We start from the raw sequence: 21,563 nt of genomic DNA, 5'->3' as shown, positions 1-21,563 counted from the left end.
GATTTCAGCAAAAAAATTTCACGCCATTGTATAAAGTAATCCCATTTAGTAATTAATTAAAAGCGATTTATATAATGACATAATTAGTATTTTGGTAGCAATAATAATGATATTTAAATGGTCTCTATTCCATCAGACTGTCAATGATATACCTAAAGTCTTTTGCATAAATAGTATTTTGCATATTAATTAAAAGTGTTTTGCGAAGTGGGTTTATAAAATTAGCGTGTCTAGGTCATTTAGGGCATGAAGTTCACATTGCAATTTTTTCTTAAAATTAAATATCTATAGAACTTTAAATAAGTACGCATACACTTTATAGCTGTAGGGCTATTTAAAAGCAGTTTAGAGATTTTAGACCATCGGGAAGTACTGAAATGGAATGGTAGAACCAACTCACGGTAATAAATAAATCCATATTTTTTATGTCATTATGTTCACATAAGTTTCACACTCATTGGTTAACACAATTTCAAGAGGCATTTTGGCATTAACACCACATTATTGCGACTTTAGTTCGTCAATAAAAATAAACGTTATAAAACTCTACATTAAAATTTATCACATTTTCACTTTTGTAGCACACTATCACAGAATCAAATACACTGTTTTACAACGTGATGTTTGGTCGTCAGAATGTTATCATAATACATTAATGGTTACGTTTATTGCTGATAAGATTTTTTAAATCATAATTACACGCGCAATGTTAAATCGGAAGGCAGTTTCGTTTACAATGACCGGCGACACGACTTTACTTCGTTAACAATCGCAGATTGCGTGATATTTCATACTGTTGGAAGTCAATGGTATAGCCCATGAGATATCAAACAGATCACACCAATATATTAGAAAAAACTAAGAAAGTAAGAGAAAATGTTTTGGAAACCTCAGTTAGGTTTTTCAATGAAAATTTCATAAGAATTTGTAAGTCAGCTTAGGAAAGGTAATATACTAATCTACTCTAAATATTGTGAGGAATACAGAGTATTCTTTAATCTTCCTATTTTTTTACAAATCTGAAAAACGTTTATCCGCAATCGATCACCTTTACATAAAAAAAATGCTATAATACACATACCGATGCCACATTGTTCAATGGATTTGTCTGTTATTCTGTATTATAATAACATTACAATAATTAAACAAAATAAAGTGTAGTAAATATATATTTTTTTACTTAACTCTACATAAACTGTTGCCAGTATGTTATTGTTGAACTAGGCCAACGTCTCGGTCGCGATACTCGCGATATCAATGGTCAGGTTGACCTATAAATATAAATCGAATACACAACATTACTCCAATTATGGAGTCCCGACATAACCTTAGACTTCACCTTGTCCCACCTACAATGTCATGAACAATGTTGTTTCTACTCGTTGCACATTGTATCGATAACTCGGAAGTAGATTTGTCATTTGATGTGTATTATGTGGTATTATATCAATATTGTCACGATGTGCTACAAAATCCGATGCATTATTATGGATTAACAAGTCATGGGCCCCAATATATTTTTACTGACATTAACCCCCCTGCTATATTAGATAAGATAAAGGTACTATATGGTATCTTTTGAATTAGATTTCAGCGGTCATCACTCAGAGCGAGCAGAATTCAAAATGGTAGAGTTATACTAGAATTCTCATTTCATTTATTAATCTAGTCTAGTCGGATAGCCACGCTAGCAATTACATAATTTTGTCTTTCTTGATTATTTATAAAAATATAGGTTACTAAAATGTCCCCCGCAGTGCAATAAATGAAATTCGTTTTGTCTCTCTGTTATTATAACCAGCTAAACAAAGTATTATCAAGCATTAAAAATTGAAGGTTTGCAAATAGATCGGTTCATTTTCATTCATATAATAAGCAGAACTAACTAATTTGTGAGAAGTGTCTGGCATGAAACGAAACAGTGTTCTGACTCAACAGATGGAGATGGGGCTTAAGACGAACACGATAATATTATTTTGTTTGTTGTTGAATATATTCAAATATTACACGTATCAATAAGGCCACTTTTGCATAGATTTCAACTGAGCTTTAAATGGCTTTAAAGAACAATATGTATTGTTAGTAAACATTTTACAAACACCCTTGTAATGAGAACGGGGTTAAAATGTTGTACTTAGTTACAAACAACTACTCACACTATTTTAAAGTTTAACGGACGCCTCGACGGCATATTAATTTAAACTAGCTGTGCCCGCGACTTCGTCCGCGTGGAATAATGACTTTGGGTAGGCAATTTTATTAATTTAGTCTAATTATTTTACAAATAGCTTTTGCCCGCGACTTCGTCCGTGGAGAAGTCGAAAACGTTCTCATACGATTATTTTTAAATGTTTTAACGTTATTATCTAAATGTTTGAATACTTTTAAAATATAAAAATCAGGTTAAATAAACATGAAAATATTTTTTTCTTATATTTTATGAATATGCAGCTCGGCCTTTGATCCGGTGAACGAAATCGAAAACTACACCTACCGCAGTATTATTGGTAAACTTTTTTTTATATTTTCCTACGGGTGCTACAATCACCAAGCTTCCAGCATGCCACTGGCCGTGGGAGAAGGAGCTTTTCCTCAAGACTACTCCCACTACCTCAAGGGCCTCCGCCAAAACTCTCGCGCGAAAATGAGTTTATGTATACAGCGCAAGCAGGTGCCCGCGGCATGACTTTCATGCATTACTATGCATTGTTGGGCGAGCGCACGCAGCGGGCACCCACTCCGAGGTTAAGTGGAGGCCCCTAGAGTATGGTAGTCGTTAACATGACGTCATGATTGTAAAAAAATGCACTAATGAGTAATTAATATCAACTTTGAAGCAAATCACCACTAAAATAACTTTCTACCCCTTTTTAACATAGTTAGGGGGTGCATTTCACTAAAATACGAAACACGTCTTCCATTAATTCTGTTATAGAATGCTTATGCAAAATTTTAAGTAGATTGGACGAAGGAATCTCGTTATTTCATACAAACTTTGCCCCTCCTTTTTACCTCCTTAGGGGTAGAATTTTGGAAAATCCTTTCTTATCAGATGCTTACGTCATACAAAGAACATTTTTTTTGCATAAAAATGGTTACTATGAGCCAACCTTAAAAGATAGACATATGCTACCGCGGACTTTTTTAAAGAACTTTTAAAGGGGAACAATCCTGTCATACATGATTTTTGCGAAACTTTAACCGTTTACGCAGCGTCAGCTCTCAAAAGGAAAAAATTCACCGATTTGAAATATTATTGATTGGTGCTCCGCTCCTATTAGTCTTAGCGTGATAATAAATAGCCTAAAGCCTTCAGGAACTAACGGGCTATCCAACACAAAAAGAATTTTTCAAATCGGTCCAGTAGTTCCTGAGATTAGCGCGTTCAACCAAACAAACAAACAAACAAACAAACAAACAAACAAACAAACAAACTCTTCAGCTTTATAATATTATATATAGTATAGATTAGCATTAAAGTAGCAAATGTTTAGCGGTGCTATTTGCAACAGATGTGTATATATGTTACGGTCAAAGTGATAAATGTGAAAATTATGAATAATCGCCGGTTATTATGAATAATTACCGCATGATTTGGTAAATGTGATTAATAGGGGGTCATTTATGTGTGTATAAAACAAAAGGGGCGGCTGAGGGGGGCCCAAGGGCCCCCCCCGCCGCACCTTAACCTATTTTTCACTTTAAATCAAAACATTATGTTATAGACATCATGGAAAAGTAATATTATGCAAAAAACATTCCAAACTTATTATGCCAAATTATATTAATATATGATATCAAAACGTTCAAAAGTTTGGCTGTACAGGAGCATGTACACAAAATGTTGTTCTCTTTTATGAAATTTGTTAGTACTAAGGTTGAATTATTAAATAATCACTGTTAAATGTGATTAATTTATCACTTTTACCGCGACTGTCGGTAATTATTCATAATAACCGGTTATTATTAATAATTTTCAATTTATCACATTAACCGTAACATATACACATAATAACTATTCTGACGAGCTACCGACTGCATGTAAAAACACACCTACATAAATTAACTGATACAATTTAATATACTTTTAGCTGATGATGTAGCGCATTTATTAGCGATAAGTGTTTAGTTTATGGTGTGCGAGTGTTAATTTGCATTGAACTGATACTAACTGAAACTGTAGCAGCGTGTGAAATGCCTGTAAATACGTCTGACGTAACTAAACAAATAGCTTTCACGCGATAAGCTCGGCCAAACCAACGCGTGCAGCTCTCGATGGCGATGGCGATCACTGCGCGGGCATAGATCGCCGCGACCAATGACAGCACGCGTTGGTGTGAACAGACACTCATCGCTACAAATTATTCACGACACGACATCGATCGCCAACGCGCGCGCACGCTGCACGCGTTGGTTTGGCCGAACCTTTAAGTACAGTGTTTATGGATCGGTTCATACTCGTAGCATACCATGTGAAATAATTGGCTCCATAGTTTTCTTTCTACCTAAAATGAAGGCAGTATAGCAGAGCATAGCAACTGAATTCATAATAAAATCACATTCAGACAGTGTCATCTTACTTTAACTTTGAAAAATGCCAAAAATCTGTCCAACTCCATACAAAAAGCACCGGATATTATTACTGTTGCGGTAAATAAGGTGGTGCAACTCAGCCTTATAAAAAGCACTTAATTTATTTATTTAAAGGCTCAACTATCATAACTACCCTACCTACCTACATGTACGAGGGGCGGCTGAAAAGTTTTGAGCCTAAGTATCTTCAAGTGTTATTATTGATTCGCACTAAATTTCATTAATTTGCCAATAACCTCCTTAGTATATGTACAAAGTTTCATTTCATTAGCGTCATCACGTTTTTAGTAATTAATCCGTAAACATCATCATGTCTCAGTCATCCGCGCAATATTGTATGAAATTGAAGTACACAGTTGTCATAAAATGCCTCACAAAGAAGAAAAAAACGCTGACGGTAATATTTGGAGAGATGTCGACAGTTTATGGGGAGTCTGGGCCTTCATTTGCCACCATGAAAGATTGGATCCGATAATTCAAGCATGGCAGGGAATCGCTAAAAGATGACCGCAAGTCAGGGCGGCCAGATTTCGCCATTAACGAATAAAATCATTATTTTATTCGTTAGATCTCTAGAGCAAGATTCCTTAACTTTTAATGAAAAGTTAAGGAATCTTGCTCTAGAGATCCGCAAATTAAGCCGTGACAGATAGCTGAAGCCATAGGCATTAGCAAGGAACGTATCGGCGATATTTTTCATACTCATTTGCACATGAAAAAAGAGTGTGCGCGATGGGTGTCAAAAATGCTCACGCCACTCGACAAACAGCATCGAGTCACAACTTCGCAGGAGTTTTAGGACATCTTTGGCCATAATTCTAGCAAATTTATTTCTCACATTGTCACTATTGATAAATAATAAATCCGGCAGTACGATTCAGAGTCAAAACAAGAGTCAATGCAATGGATTGAAAAGGGAAAACGCCGCCGCGGAAATTCAAAGCGGAGCGATCGACACCCAAGCTCATAACCACTATTTTTGGGATTGTGGAGGAATTTTATTCATTGACTACCTACTTAAAAAAAACTACAATAAACGGGGATTATTTTGCTGTACTGTTGATAAGAGTGCGTCAAGTGATTGTCGAAATAATAAGAGGCAAACTGGCGAAAGGAAATCTGTTATTGCCAGACAATTCGCCCGTGAACACCGCGCATGTTGCAAGGCTTGCCCCGGGTAAAACTGGATTTCAAGAAATTAATCGCCTACCACACAGTTTAGTCCGGATCCTTAGCATTTTTTTCTAATTCTCAAATTGGAAAAATTACCTCCAGCAACGAAGATTTTTGAGTGACAAAGATTGAAGGCGGCGTTAAAGGCTCATTTCGAAGGCAAAGATTGCAAACAGTGGGTTAAAAGTTCTTTTACACAAATGTAAGAAGTGCGTTGTAGTAGAGGGAGATTAAATAGAAAAATATATTTTTTATACTTTTCTATCGGCATTTTTAATACCCTAGGCTCAAAACTTTTCAGCCGCCCCTCGTAAGTATAAGATGCTACAGTGTTTACCGCAACGTGCTAAGCTTGAAGCGCTTCTACAACAAACTACCTAACATATTTTCACGATGCACGTAAACGTATCAGGCATTTAACTAGGTGCAGGTTATTTGTAGCAGAGGGGTGACCAATAAATCGCATCTTGAACGCTCTCAGCAATTTTCATATGAAATATTCTAGAGCCGTGCTGCTGCATTTAGAACACTGCAACTTATTTGGGGATAAACTAAGAAAGGTATTTAATAAACATTGTGCAATATCGAATATATCACGTCATCTAGTCATAACAACAACATTAATATAAAACTTCAAGTTTATGTTGATAAGTATAAAAATAAACGTCCCTTTCCTTCATTTTTATTGTAATAAAATTTCAATTAACAAAGCTTAAGTTTAAAAATTATTTAAGTTGATATAAAAATAACACGAAATAGTATTCGCCAAGTAACTTGATCATAAGAAATAAATAGTTCAAGCAAAAAAATACAAGAGTGAGATTTAATTTACTTACTCAGAAAATAATAGAGATTTTAAGAGCAGTTTATGTGCTCTAAGTGAACGTATTTTCATCAACGTTATAGTGGACGCTGTGTCGTTCAATTATATCACGGGCTTTCGCCTCACGAGGCTTATTCCATGTTACTGTCTTACTTAATTTCATACTTCTGTTAGTAAAAATATTAACTGTAATACATAAATGTATAAGTGTGATGGTTTGTGAAGATGGATGGATGTTTGATACTGTTTCACGCAAAAACTAATGGATAGATCTTGATGAAACTTATTATTAATGTTTAATACATCGGAATAATACAGGGGCTATAATTTGTATAAATGATGAAAAAGTTGGCTGAATTACAACGATAAGTGCCAAGTAAGTCGGCTTTTCTGTGACAAACAAAATGTCACGCAGGCAAAACTTTTGCCATCTGCATAAGTTGAATAGACTGTTTGACGACAATTTCGCGCTTGGTACAGTACATGTGCCATATTAAGGGCTTTATTTAATCAAAAATGATATATTGTGTCAGGCACAAAAGATGCTTGGAGGAGCTCCGGGTAATAAAGAGCGAAACGAATATATATAATTATTACTTCGCTCGTATATGACTGATGTTTACTTAGTACGACAGGCAGCTCTCTCGGTAGATATAGGGCTGCCAATGTGCCATCTAATATTTCGAAATATTTCCGATTTCATTTTTATGAATACTTATAAAGCACACTTTTATAGGTATAACAGTAACCACAAAGCTCACATTCAATGCAGTTGCTAATTAATAAAAAAAATCGTAACATAAGGGTAATTTTTTTACTTAATTTGTTCTCGCGGCGTCATAGTCTCTATGCATTTCATCTCTTCACTATCTAGAGTCTCACATAAAATTGTATGTTTTAATCTTAGCTTTAGAGTTAACTGATACCTACGCTCCTCCATAGGTACTCTCTACAATAAATAATACAAGCAGGTGTACCTATCCATAATTAGAATGTATTTTTGCTTTTAAATTGTTAGACACAATATAATAAAAACGGATTACTAATGTGTGGCCAAAAAACGTTTCCCAAATTATCACATCGCAAACAACGTTTCGCAAATTTTCATTTGGCAAAACAACTTATTGCAAACTTTTAATTCGCAAATGTCGTTTTTGGCATATTATTGTTTAGCAAATTATTGTTTGGCAAAGTATGTTTTGCCAAATGTTTCATTTGGCAAAAATACTTCACGATAAACTATTTACAAAACAATTTGATTGGTGCGTAGAATGGAATACAAATTAGCTTGTGGTTATTATTTTGTTTAGTGGGTAGTTAATATAATTTTTTTTCTAAATAAATTTTCACATTTCATTCTTTTTATCGAAATTTCCAAATGATTCATTAACAATAGAGATGATTCTAGCGCTCGGCGGCCGCTGCCGCGGCACGCTTCGCTCGCCTTCGCGCATTAAGGGTCACTGTTCTAACCTAACCTAACCTACTATTTTCTACAATACCTACTTTTTGCAACCATACTATTTTCTGCAATCTCTCTGTTTTACATAAAATTATTGTGAAAACCATGACCATGTGCCTTATGCTTTGATTTGTGGGTAACGGTGGGTACTCGTAAGTACAATTTGACCAAACAAATTATTTGGGATATAATATTTGGCAAAATAAAACATTTGCTATATAAACATTTGCCAAGTAAAATTTGGCCAAATGTTAATTTGACCAAATGAATTAGTTGCGAAAAGTACAGTTGCTAAAAGTTTATTTGGGAAATGAAACTTTGGCGATAAGTTGTTTGCGAAGTGAAATTTGGCGAAAAGTAATTTGGCCAAACGGAAGGATACCAATAAAAACAATGCAGTTAAGCTCTAAAGCATATTAAACAGCAACTGGAAGAAGGTAACTATAATTTACCTTTTTGAGTTTTCCCAATACTTGTGTAATGAAAAGTCTGTAGGGCAACCTTGGAGGGCGCTGTCTACTCCTTCATTTAGAAACTCGAAATAAAGCAAAAGCTCTTCGGTTATCTTGTTTGAACAGACTTAGATGTCAATAGAATTAAAGCGGGAGTGATGAGCTGGCGCAAACACATACTTATTTATATTGCGGTAAAGACAAAGTAAAGTAAAATACATTTATATGTACTTAAGTACCTATATATTAATTCCTTCTTTTGCAAATGTCTGCACAACATCAATGTTATTTATAAAATATGAATAACATTAAACGTTTGAATCTAACCATTTTACACCACACTGATTGATTGGGTACATCAAAAAATGGTTATTTCACACCGCGTTTCTTCACCTAAAATTTCCAACATATCAAGAGACGAGTGTAAATTACGAATTCCATTGGTCGCTTGCTTCTAAAACATTTTCTCTTCTTCTCTTCAATCGCCTTTGCTTGTACAAATATTATGTTCTGTCAACCCTTGCCTGCATGACATGCAATAAAATAGATAATTTGAATTTGTTTGTGTGGAAACCCACCTTAAGCTACCAAAGCGTGGTTTCATTTGAATCATATACTACATTAACTATGTTATTCTGTTTACGGGCAGTAGCGTACAAATGATGGTTTATTTTAATGGTACGTGGCGGCTTTGATCGGATTTCGGCACCGCACTCGAGTGTTTATAATTTTAAACAAAACCCTCAATGATTGCGAGCACAGCAGTCCGTGTTTATTTTATTTGAAAATATTCACACATCAATACATGCATTGTACGAGCTATTCATTTCGCGATAAATTAAAGTACGCTATAGCTGTGTGGATCTTGGCAAACAAAGACCGGTAACGCTATTGTAGAGGTTTTGCACTTTTTTAAATTCTATCAAAGTTATGTGAAAACTTTAACTGAAATGGATTATCATGTTCTTCATCATCCTAATAATTTCTTCAAAGCATTTTCACGTAGTAAAACACTCTATAAACTGTGACGAAAAGGTAAACATGCGGGTTACTGTAATGTTTATCAACAGCTCTCTCTGGATCGTTGTATGAAAATCTAATAATTATCACAAATTGCGTAACATGTGCAAAACTTCTCACGTAATTTCAAGGCGAAATGCAATTGTATCATCCACTGCCAACGTTTCTATAAAATATGGGTGTTTACGATAAATATTCTTAAACGACGAATCTCATACGTGAAAACTCGTTTGCGAAAATTATATTTCAGGGTGGAAAATATCCTCTTTCGGAATACGGGGGCATGTGATTGGGATAGTCAACAAGCCGGGACCCCCATTTTTTTGCGCTCGAGGAAAATAATTCAAGTTTGGTAAATGACCTTTGGCGCTTACACTTTATTAGATTTCAAAGATTGAACAAGCTCGGAAGTAAGTTATAGACATTCACTCTTGATATATTAATGTTACTAGACTAAACTGGTTACATTATAAAACAAGTCTAACTAAACAACTGGTAGTTCATCTGTAGCAAAACACAAGTAACTTGTTTATTCTGTTTCCACTAGGTGGAACCTGCAATGAAAACATTAACCATAAATGCTGTTAAAATTCCAAATTGAACTGCGAGCAATTGTGTGTAATTTACTCACTATTCAAATGCTTAATACAAATAGATAGGTGTGCAAATTACAAGTAAATCCAATAATACTTAATATCAATAGAACTGAAATACCAGGGAATAATTGTAACCAACTGTATAGTCTTTTGAGATAAATTAATATTAATTATTTGCATACTTAATATTGTGTAAAATCGACCGCAGTATCAATAATAGTAACTTTAAGTAAGCAAATTCACAAATAAGTGCTTATAACATACCTTTGAAACGTATGTTTCAATCTTGATTGTGAATATTTAAAGAGTTTCCCCAAGAAATCATTTAGGTTTTCCTCTGATTTGCGTTGTAAGAAATTCTAATAGAAACTATCTAGACGCATCTAACTGACAAGCGAACAGACGGTTTGCCACAATAATTAGAGCTCCATTCAGCCTTCACTCAGAATCTGGAGCATGGAATTCACTGCAAATGTCCCTCCGGAACATGGTTTAAGCAGTCTTCGCAAACTTCCTCGCAGGTTGAAACGGCTCAACGTAAAATCCTTCAACTGACCTCCATTTGAGTCCCGGGGATTCGGCAGATAGATCGTGCCAATATCGTGAAATATTGTTAGCGGATACAGTTTATTTACCGAAATATTGAAAACGACACTATGTAGGTCTAACGTATACCTACATTACGAACGCCCGCAGTTTTGTCCGATGTGAGCTTTCAACACGGCTCTTTTTATTCAAGCGCTTCGGTATAAAATTAGAGAAATAAACGAAAGTGTCTCCTCCGATATAATAGAACCTTTTTTACTTTGTGTTGGTTGAAAGTAACATGAAGGGATCGTAAAAACTGTCCTTTCATGCCAGTTTTTCGTGTCTGCGGTTGAGTTTGTGAAATCTCATCTCATTCCTCCTCCTTACATCCTTAAAAGCTACGCGCGAAATGAGGGAGCGTTCCCCGGAATATTTTCAAGCTACGGGTTGAATAAGTAGGTTGGGTATATTTTCCGACAAGTGTCTTGTAAGAAGGGTAAACGTAAACAGAAAAATACGTGGATGTTTTTTTGTTTACCACAACGTGAAAGATTGTCTTTTATACGTTACTTAAACGAAGTTTAAAATACAATTTCGTGACGTATGTAGGCACTATCAAATGAGTATTGTATCCTGTGTCACGGCAGTCAACATTCTTGTCACCTTGTTACGAGTAAAGCCAGCTGGTACACCTTATTCAGTTACCCCAGTTTCGCTATTATAGCGTATTGCATCGTAATGCAACCTTCTTGCACATCTGGGGCAAAACTTCTGAATTTACTAAAAATGTTTAGAGGCGACAGCGCATCGGGTCTATGATCAAATATTTATGTTCGTTACCAAAGTGTATTTCATGATATTACTTTTGAAGCTGTAAAACGTAGAGTTTATGCGGTTGGAATGTGATAGCAATTTATTGTTCTAAATTAACGAAGCGCGCTGCCATGTCTCGCAAATGTCGTGTAATTTAATTTACATGGGTTTTGCGTTACTGATTTAATGAGTACCTACCGACGAGGCGAGCTAAACGAGCTGCCCGGGGTCGGTGTCAAATCGTCAAACTGTCAGCGGCGGCCGGGAAACTTGATGAACTTATTATAGAATCGGTTTTATAATTAAATATAAGGATATTATGAAAATAAAAATATTGGAACCGACAACTAGAAACCACTTTACATTCGATTAATTCGTTAGCTTAAACCTGATTTTTTAATATTTACTTTAAACTTTATTTGGTTTCAAATTTTTACCTAACTGTTATTTGATTTCAAAGCCTAGGTCCAATTAAAATGTTTACGTAAGTCATTATTATCGTTTAACAGAGTCTTCGTTTACGACATTTAAAACGATAGGTAAGTAACGCCCTAAAAACGTAGTGCGATCGGAATTGAAAATCCCGATATCAGTAACAATGAGGCGCAGCACGGAGATAGTGTCAAAGCGTCCCTCGGCAATTAGCGCAGATATCGGAAACCGTTTTGTTGGCGATCGCCGGAGCATCACATCGCTGCCGATCGTTCTGCTATTTAATTACGTTTCTACGGAACAACTCTTTCTTTTTTTTTTTAATCAAAAGATTTCGAAATTCGAACGACTAACTGGGTTGACTTTGCTGTTAATTGGTAACCGTTTTTGTGCGTTGAAATTCTTTTAATGTTTCTTCAAATACTGAAATAGGTATTACAGATCGCATTTTGTAAAGCTTAGTATTTCATTGGTAGTTATTTCTTTCATATTTCAAGGAAAAGAGAACATATTTCCGCTTGGAAATAAAGGGTGAGAAAAAATCGCCAACCTTTACCGGACAAAGGAGTAGAAAGTAATGGTGCGAAATGTCTCAGATTTCACACTGCTCCTTATTTCGGTGACATAAATAATGGTTTCGTATTCAATGAATATTTATAAATCATTTGCGTTATTTCTTACACAGGAAAATACAACTATTTAATAACTAAGCATTAGGTAAGGCCTTTTTGGTTCGAAGGTTAAGGTTTAGGACTTTCTCGACATAGATACATTTCGCAAGTGAAACTAATATTACTCTGTTTTTATATGTTGCCAAGTTTGAATAAGACATAATAATCTTCATTCAATCTGATAAAAAAGAAAAAACTGTCTTTTGAAGGATAAGTAAGATAAGGCTTACGGTAAGCAACCTCCTACACTAATGGTATGTAATCAAGTGGAAAACCAAATTTATTTTTCATAAGTATTGCATGCTTTTTGCATGTTTAAAGTTATTATTTCAGCAGAAATATAGAACCAGATTATTTCACTGTATAATTAAGTCATTATTCATACAAAATTACTTACTTTTACTGTCCATTCTCCGGCAATAATATTATTTTCGTGACACGATATAAACCGTAGGAGTGTCACTCATAATTTCACAACATTGTATCGTGGCGTGTTTAGTGCGTAGTGATATGTCATTCATTACAGCTGAATGTATTAGCATAAATTTATTTTTTGTTAGTGGAATTAGAAGAGTATTAAATATTAAAAATATTATAATTACCTGCTTAAACTATTGCTACAATAATTTCAGCCAATGTCAGCTGTAGTGTTGAGGATGTCGGTCCATCCACAACTTTGCCCGGACGTGGTCTCTATGTTTGCTCTACTTATCATTGATTCTGCGACAAAAAAGATGAATAAGTATTTTATTTACTGTCACAATTTGTCGTCAGTAACCCTTCTATTTTTTTTTGTTGACGCTAAGATGAAATTTTATTTTTTGTTCATTTATTTAGTCTTTAATGCCACTTTGGACTTAATTCAAATTCAAATTTTTTTTTCACAGCAAAATACATATTGCGTTGAACAATTTACAAAAATACATTACATTATTACATGCTGATAGCATTCATTGAATTGATCGTAATATGTCACTCGCACAATTAAACAAATCTGCATACATTTCTATCCGAGTTCATTACTACGTGTGCTAGGTTGTATCGATCCCGCATTTTAGGTTAAGTGTGTTTAAACGCCCCAAGTGTCGCACGACGGGTTCACCACCCAATATTGCGCCTTCTACATCGCTAGTAAGTCTTCGAAATTGTATACATATTAAAAACACTTAAAGCTTCGAGGACCATTTTTTTCTTCAGTGACAGCTGTACTCGGCCGAGAAATCCGAGCGAATTTCCACGAATAAAGTATTGCCACATTTTTGCCTTTGTTTATTTACTGACCCGACGTTTCATAAGGGTCCGGGGCTTACGGTCCTAATACATGGTTGTTGTGTGCACAATACCGTATAATATTATAGCAAAAGAGGCAAATTTATTCCAGTATAAAGTGTACTTTTTATAAGGATTACAGCGCTATACCTGAGCTTATACCTACTTTTGTAGGAGTTCGTTAGAACGCTTGACCCGTTGCAGAAAAACATTATCGTCTCTTTAGTAAAAGGAAATGAAATACGTAGAGATCTGGGGGCACGGCAGTGCCCCCACCAAGTCGAGCAAAAAAGCGGCACGGCCGTACCATCCTTTTCTCGAAGCAATTCAGGCCATTTTCGACCGCCTGTAACTTCGTTGTGGATAAAACTAGAAGGCTGAATTTTCATTAGCTATGCAGGCATTGTAAAGACACGGTATATTTAAAATTTCATTCAATTTGAACCAGTAGTTTAAGAATTATAACGGGTCAAAGTTACTTAATTTTGTCACTCACTGACTGACTCACTGACTGACTCACTGACTGACTCACCGATCATCAAAATTCTAAGGCACTTCTAGCAGACCTAGAAGCTTCAAATTTGGAATATAAGTAGTATTTGGTGTATGAATCAAGGAAAAACTAAAATATTTGGGGGCACGGTAGTGCAACCGCCAAGTCGAGTAAAATTTTTCAATTTCGGTCCAGTTTTCTAGATACATAACTGCTGTCTACAAAATACAAAAAGAAATGAGATCCCATCAAAAACAATACTTGTCAAAAAAACCAAGTCTCGCAACTCAGTTGTTCTACGGTAAAAAGTTGTGAGATCCATGTAATACCAAGTCCAGGCCAGGAAATCTTTAACGTTTTACATAAATATATTGACTTGGCCATCGCATGAAAACACGTGTAAATTAAATTATTTAGTGCGATGGCCAAGTCAATAATTTATGTAAAACGTTAAAGATTTCCTGGCCTGGACTTGGTATTACATGGATCTCACAACTTTTTACCGTAGAACAACTGAGTTGCGAGACTTGGTTTTTTTGACAAGTATTGTTTTTGATGGGTACAGAATGTCAGCAGATAACTCCTATGATTGTACCGGTGTTTGAGGCGTAGGTACTTAATGGTTAGGTTGATGTGCTCTCCTCCGCATTCATTCAGCTAGTTAGTACAGTAATTAGTCTAATATTTATAATAATATTAATAATGAATTGTGCTAATTCACAAATCATTCAACATTCGTATTCGTATCCAGACTAAAAATGCTTCAAAACATGTCTCTTGGGAAGGTTACATGTTTTAAATGTCATGTTAATGGCGCAATCATTCAGAAAAATAGGTTGTTTTATCCCCAAATATTTTCCTCATAACGGAGTTCACACAACTCCTAATAAGATATCCTACATCCCGAAATACATCGGTCCATTGACCCATAATTTTCTTACGAGAAAATAAAGTAAGATGAAATCTGAGACATTAATGAAATGAAGTTCACAAAATATGTGCGGAAAGGAAATAAAGCAGTCAGGCTTAAGTGTCTTCTGTAATAAACAAAAATGTCCCAAATAAATGTGACGTGACTAACTATAACACATAACTTAAGCCGTGTCCCCATTACCTGTAATGCCACTGGCGAAGCCATTTGTTTTGTCCAAAAATAACATTTTTACCCGACTGCGCCAGAATTATCTATTAAGAAACATAAAAACATACGAAATCTGCCCATTCTGACATTCTGTAGTTTTAAAAATGGTAGACATAAAAATTACGTTACTAAAAAATAAGATTCTATTGGACCCGACACTGTTTTAATTCCTTTGTGGCCAATTTATACCTTCTAGGGTTTAATTACGTTAGTAGATAAGTTTACAATAAATCACGCACGCCACAAAAAAACAGTAGGTCCTCGTAAACAGATTACGTAGGTAGGTATTGGTTGCAGATAGAGGACAAGTACCTACGCATTATGTAGAGTACTATAATAAGGAGTACCGTGGCCAGGCTAGACCCGCATGAGATAGGTCACGCATGGCTATTGATTGTGCCTCACATGCCTCACTGCTTTGTTCCTCTGTCCCACCGGTGTGCAACTCGTCAATATTTGCTCATTTGTGGCTCAGTACATGTACAGTTTAAATAAACCAAGTTGTTATTTGTATTAGTAACGTGATAGTCAGTTTGTCTAATACCTTCTCTATAATGTCAGTCTTTGTTAATGAGTTTTGATGAATTTTGGTGGAGGTTTATACGAAACCCTGGAGAATTTATTTTATCGCCAGACGCTCGATACATACCGAAATTCGAGCTGACAAAGGAGCGAACTCTTACTAATACGGATCAAGATTTTATAATAATATTTTCAAGTAGGTCACACCCTATGACCGTCAAATGCCTTTATTTAAAACCCATTTTACAAATAGGTCGGCCGTGCACTCTTGCATCATCCTAGACTGCCTTTACCTTTCATCGAACTTTCCAATATTACTACAATATATGTGAGCTTTTCAAATAGCATGCGGGCAGTTAAACTCCATTTCATATTGGTCTAAGCATTAGTCCACAGACATCATTGGTCCAAGCGGCAAAGTCAACAAATTAAAAATTCCCAACTGGAGAGATAAGAATTAATGATTTACGACCAAGACTTCGTCCGACTGCTGTAATTTATTGCTATTGTTTTGGTTTAGAATAACAAATACTTACAAAGACTTTAATGGAAGGAATAAAAAATGTATTTAGAACAATTAACATACTGACTTGATAAAATCACATGAAATAGAAGTTGAAATTAAGTACTATTTTTACAAGTGAAAATGATAAATCAATTGTCGCCATTAATTCGACATAGTTCGACGAATATATGATTTTGGTATAATCTTTATAAACAGGAATGTTTAAATTGTGCTACCTAATTATTAACTTTAAATTTTCATGCGTTTCGAGTATTAATTATAGCGACTTTACTATTATTCTCTGTTTCGTGAAATGTGAGATCTTGCAACCAATTTTTCAATGTAATTTTGAATTTGGTAAGTTCCGAACAGCCTGAATTTGTCACATGTTGTATGTATGTATGTATGTACAAAGGCGAACTTAATACCGTGTGACATTCTCTACCAGTGAACCTTCAGACCAAAAAGAGTATTTCAAAGAAAGTACTAATACAAAAACCACACTTATTTAGGTAGGTATCTATGAAATTATCTAGTCTGCAATACCTTCCACAATTAACATCACGATAGTAATACTTAATTAAAATATTTAATTAAAAGTGAGCATGTACCAATTAACTTGAGATATGTTTTTCAACTTTGACGTCACGACACTATCAAGTAATGTGGATCATTATTCATTTCCTTCCAACTTAAATACCTAAGCCCGACAAAAGAGATCTAACTTATTATTAAAGACTAGCTTTTGCCCGCAGCTTCACAAACACGTGAAATTTAGTTTGTCACAGATCGTCATAAATTATAACATAAATGCTATCTAAGTAAATAGTTTAAGTAAGTTTTGTTGTTTCAATTACAAAATTACGTAATGTTAAGAATGTATTTTTTTCAACGGTCTTACTCTTATATTTGTAAATTGCAGCCAAAAAAGTTAATATTATGTATAACGAAATTAATTCAACAATGACATGAAAATATTAAGAACACATTAGCAACTAACAAACACATTAAAAAAAATCAAAGAAAAAATGTTTGATTTTTTTTTGAGAAAAAAAAAAGATATTAGCAATTTGTGTTGCACAAATTACTAATAGTCCCGTTAGCCCCTCGTGGTAAGCTAAATAAGCTTGTGTTACGAGTGGGCTCACTACAATAGTCGAGCGGCGGTGGGATTCGAACCCGCGTTCCTCGGATCTCGAGTCGGCCACTTCGACCCCTTCACCGTTCGGCTATCGTGGCTATTATAAATATATATTGAGTAAACAATTTTCTATTACAAGTGATAATAAAACAAGAGATAGCCAAATTGGATGCTGTGAGCGCGTTTGGGCATTGACATGTTTATGCATTCGGTCTGAATAGCCGTCGTGCTATCGCAGCCTGCGTCCGTTCCGCCAGTGAAGAGGGCACAGCACCTTGGTATCGAGTGAAAATATATTCAAAATATCACGTAGTATTTTGGTCACTTTTGAACATAGCGGCCTACAACTTAACGCATAAATATTCAAACGTAGGGATTAGAATTGTACCTAACTTATAAAATGTGGCTTATTACAACGAGTACACATCCTATACCTACTTCTTCTTATTCTTATTAGTGTAGGTAAGTAGTTACTGGAACTCAAGGTTGCCCTGCCTTGAATCGTGGCCTCAAATCATAGATTAATTGAACGCTCGGACTTTGAAAATAACAATTACTCGTTATTTGGCGTTACAACACGTTGAAATTAAAGCTTAGGTGAAGTTAATACAGCCTATTTATTCCACGTAACACAGAACGCAGGAAATCTTTAACAGAAACGTCTACAGTCCTGTAAGCGTGCTTTCGTTGTCTGTATTTCTCGCTCATTTTGTCGTAAAATCTCACATACGAGGAGTAGTCGGCACAGTAAGTATGATGATAAAATACAGAAGTTTGGCAATGAAATGCATATCGTCCGTAGACTTCTTTCTGAAGAGTGCTTGACTTAATGTCTGTTCTGGAGTTGTAGATACTAGTTTTCTATTTATAACTGAAGTCACAAGTTTATTGTTCTGTTCCATAGCGTGGCCATCACTATTTAGGGGCTAAACGACAAATACGAGACAAACAAGCAATTATAGCGAGTTCACAATAAACATCCATCTTATGTAGCTTCAATTACGCCCCCCCTGGAATTAGATTAGTCGGACTCTGACATCCAGGATCAAAGTAGTAAGTGACCATATAGATAGGTACATTTATAGTGTTTACAGCTGTGATTGTTATTTGATATCATGCTTAGAACAACAACATTTTATGTAATTTTGTCGACGACTGTCAAGCACACTTCAAATAGATCTAAATATACCGCAGACACTATTAAATGCAAGAAGGAATCTTAGTTGCAAATTATCTTTCGAAAACACCCATGAATAAAGAATAAGAACTTTTTGTTTTTCGTTTCAAAAAATCTGAATATGAAAATACAAGGAATATGGCTAAAAGTTTAGTTAAGTGCGCAAAATGTTTGACTAATATTAAAAGTTTTAAGCGTTTACATAACTTGGAATCAGCTAAAGCAAACAACCTATTATAAAGCCTATTCGGAGTACAAATAATAAAGAGAGATTTCCTTGTAATATCGTTGGGAGGTAATCAGCCGTGTAGATTGCTTATATTGAGTAGGTATATAGGCGCTATGTTCAGTTTATTACACAGCCCGAAAATATAGGGCGGCTCATCTGGTAAAGTGTCTCTCGACAACATTTGTCAAGTCTACAATTCATCATGTTCTGTTTGGCGTTTCGCAAAAAAAGTATTACTGCACGATGATAAATGGGAATATGACCAAATTAATACATACATATATAGTTACGTTACGTACAATTCTAATTGATTACTAAAATTAATTTAGTAGACTTTATATCAATCTGAATTTCATCTCGAGAGTTCAGTGGTAAATCTTTTTGTAATCACAAAGTCTTTGAGTTTCGTATATAAGTAGGTACTTATTCTCATTAAAGTTTTCTTATATGGGGACTCCAATTTTGATGTACAGTCGCGGAATGAAAAGGTTCGTCACCTTAGTGTCGGTTTTCGCTTGCACTAGGTACTGTAAGAGTCAAACCTGCCAACATAACAGTGCAAGAAACAGTGCTGCTAACATTTAAATAAATATTATTATGACGTTATTGCTAACGAATAAGGTTTTGCTTGTTTATTTTTCTATCCCATCAGTGCAATGCAATGATGACATTGACCAATTGACAATAGTTTTTTTTTATTTAAAAGAAATAATAATGGCAGGTTGAACCAACAAGAAGATTTTAGTTTATCAATCATAATAATCTTCTTGAGAAGATAAATCGTCAAACAACTTTGTTCTGAATAATTTTGAACTTTACTGACGAACAGTTAAAGATTATTTTCTCTAACTCGAGATTATTCTGTAACATAATTTCAAAAGGTAATATGTGCTCGCGATTCGTTGAAGGAATCAATTTGAAAACTGACGAACCTTTTCATTCCGTGACTGTACATCAGCAATAGAATGACAAAGGTTAAATTACGGTTCCTGAAATACAGCAACTGATAGACGGATAATGGCGTCTAGGCGATCCCCTTTGTTTAAAATATCTATTAAAAGTCGAACTATTGCATTGGGTGAATATTAAAAGTTACTTACCTGTAGTTACTGTTCTACACGTGCTAGGTATGCCCTCGGAGGGAGCAAAATGTCCTATTGATAGAAGAATCGGGAGGGTAATGCAAGATGTAAGCGTTACTTTCGCAGGGAGAAAAGAATTTGATCTCGCCCAGTGTTTGTTAGGTGTCCCACTTTTGTTGCCATGTTTCCCGATACGACCGAATCTGTTTTATCCACCAAAATAAGAGTACAAAACTTTGACAAGACAAAACACAGACTTTACAAGCACTTCGGGATATTCTTTTCGTTGTTTGGGAATAAACAGTAAAATTTTCCTCGCTTTTTCTAATTACTTAGTTACTATAAACACGATTGAATATTTGAAAGTTTCGTTTTATGATGGAGCACATAATAAGTGCTTAATCATATCAGTAGGGCTAATCTCGAACGTGATTTTCGCATTTTCGGGTCTATTTATCCCTGTCACTCATACCGACATCTCACTTTGAGTGAGAGGAATGGATAGTTTGGCAAATAAGGAAAAGGCGTTAGCAAGTCACAAGCACCCGCAACACGATGTAGTGCAGCTTTATTTAAGTTTTTAGAAAAACTATCAGTTAAAACATTTAGTCTTTTACTTGTGAAAATCTACTGACTTGACTGGGAAATTTCTATTTATTTTATTATTAAAATCAAAACGTATTACACTTGATTGAATAAACAAGTTAAAGGGAATCAGGGCCATTAGAAGACGCTTCTACATTTCTGCGACGCGAGAGCTTATAACATTTTAACTTAAAAAATCAGTAAGTAAATATCTACCTATTTAAATGGGATTTTTTCAGCAAATATCACGCATGTCTCAATAGTCACCTCGCAATCCATTAAATCAAAACAAATTAGATACGGTTGATTTCCTACAACCAAGGATAACGCGAATTAGAGCCATTAGAGGAGGCTGTATAGCGGAAAGACGACGCGAGTGCGTCCGGTGTCGCGGCTGCGGAAATCGGCACGTTTCCGGTGCGCTCCTTCCCGCCGGCTTTGTTTAGCGCCCACTGTTGGGGAAATACAAACTTTGCCCAGATAAGTTACATAATGTACTCCACTGTTTCCGACGAGGAACGGCGACTGCTTTCAACGCTAAAAACTAAATGAAAATATTATTCGCAATTTTTTAGCAGTCCTCATACGAAAGGTAAGCTAATGCCGATAATGCGATAATGCTAAGCCGATGCTAAAGAGAGGTTTTGTGAATCCTAACATGTTTTTTAGGTATCCTTCCGTTTGGCCAAATTACTTTTCGCCAAATTTCACTTCGCAAACAACTTATCGCCAAAGTTTCATTTCCCAAATGAACTTTTAGCAACTGTACTTTTCGCAACTAATTCATTTGGTCAAATTATCATTTGGCAAAATTTTACTTGGCAAATGTTTAAATAGCAAATGTTTTATTTTGCCA

At 35.2% G+C, this 21,563-nt stretch overlaps 1 protein-coding gene across 5 annotated transcripts in view; it reads right to left on the bottom strand.

Moving 5' to 3' along the window:
• Positions 1-21,563, bottom strand: part of Ser-4 (serotonin receptor 4) — a 69,012-nt gene that overhangs the window by 24,621 nt on the left and 22,828 nt on the right. Inside the window, exon 1 of one of the 5 annotated variants that reach the window (XM_028308430.1) lies at positions 314-732. The exons of 1 other annotated variant lie outside the window; for it this stretch is intronic. The gene's annotated coding sequence lies outside the window, so the exon portion shown is untranslated. Of the gene's footprint in view, positions 1-313; positions 733-21,563 lie in introns of those variants that run through there. 3 more of the 5 variants (XM_028308431.1, XM_028308434.1, XM_028308435.1) reach the window with 3 other exon arrangements.

Source organism: Ostrinia furnacalis, unplaced genomic scaffold, assembly GCF_004193835.3.
Source record: "Ostrinia furnacalis isolate ACB-3 unplaced genomic scaffold, ASM419383v2 OfSCF2419, whole genome shotgun sequence".
NCBI lineage: Eukaryota > Metazoa > Arthropoda > Insecta > Lepidoptera > Crambidae > Ostrinia > Ostrinia furnacalis.
The sequence above is the reverse complement of the archived record's forward strand: the minus strand, read 5'-3'. Positions and strand labels throughout refer to the sequence as shown.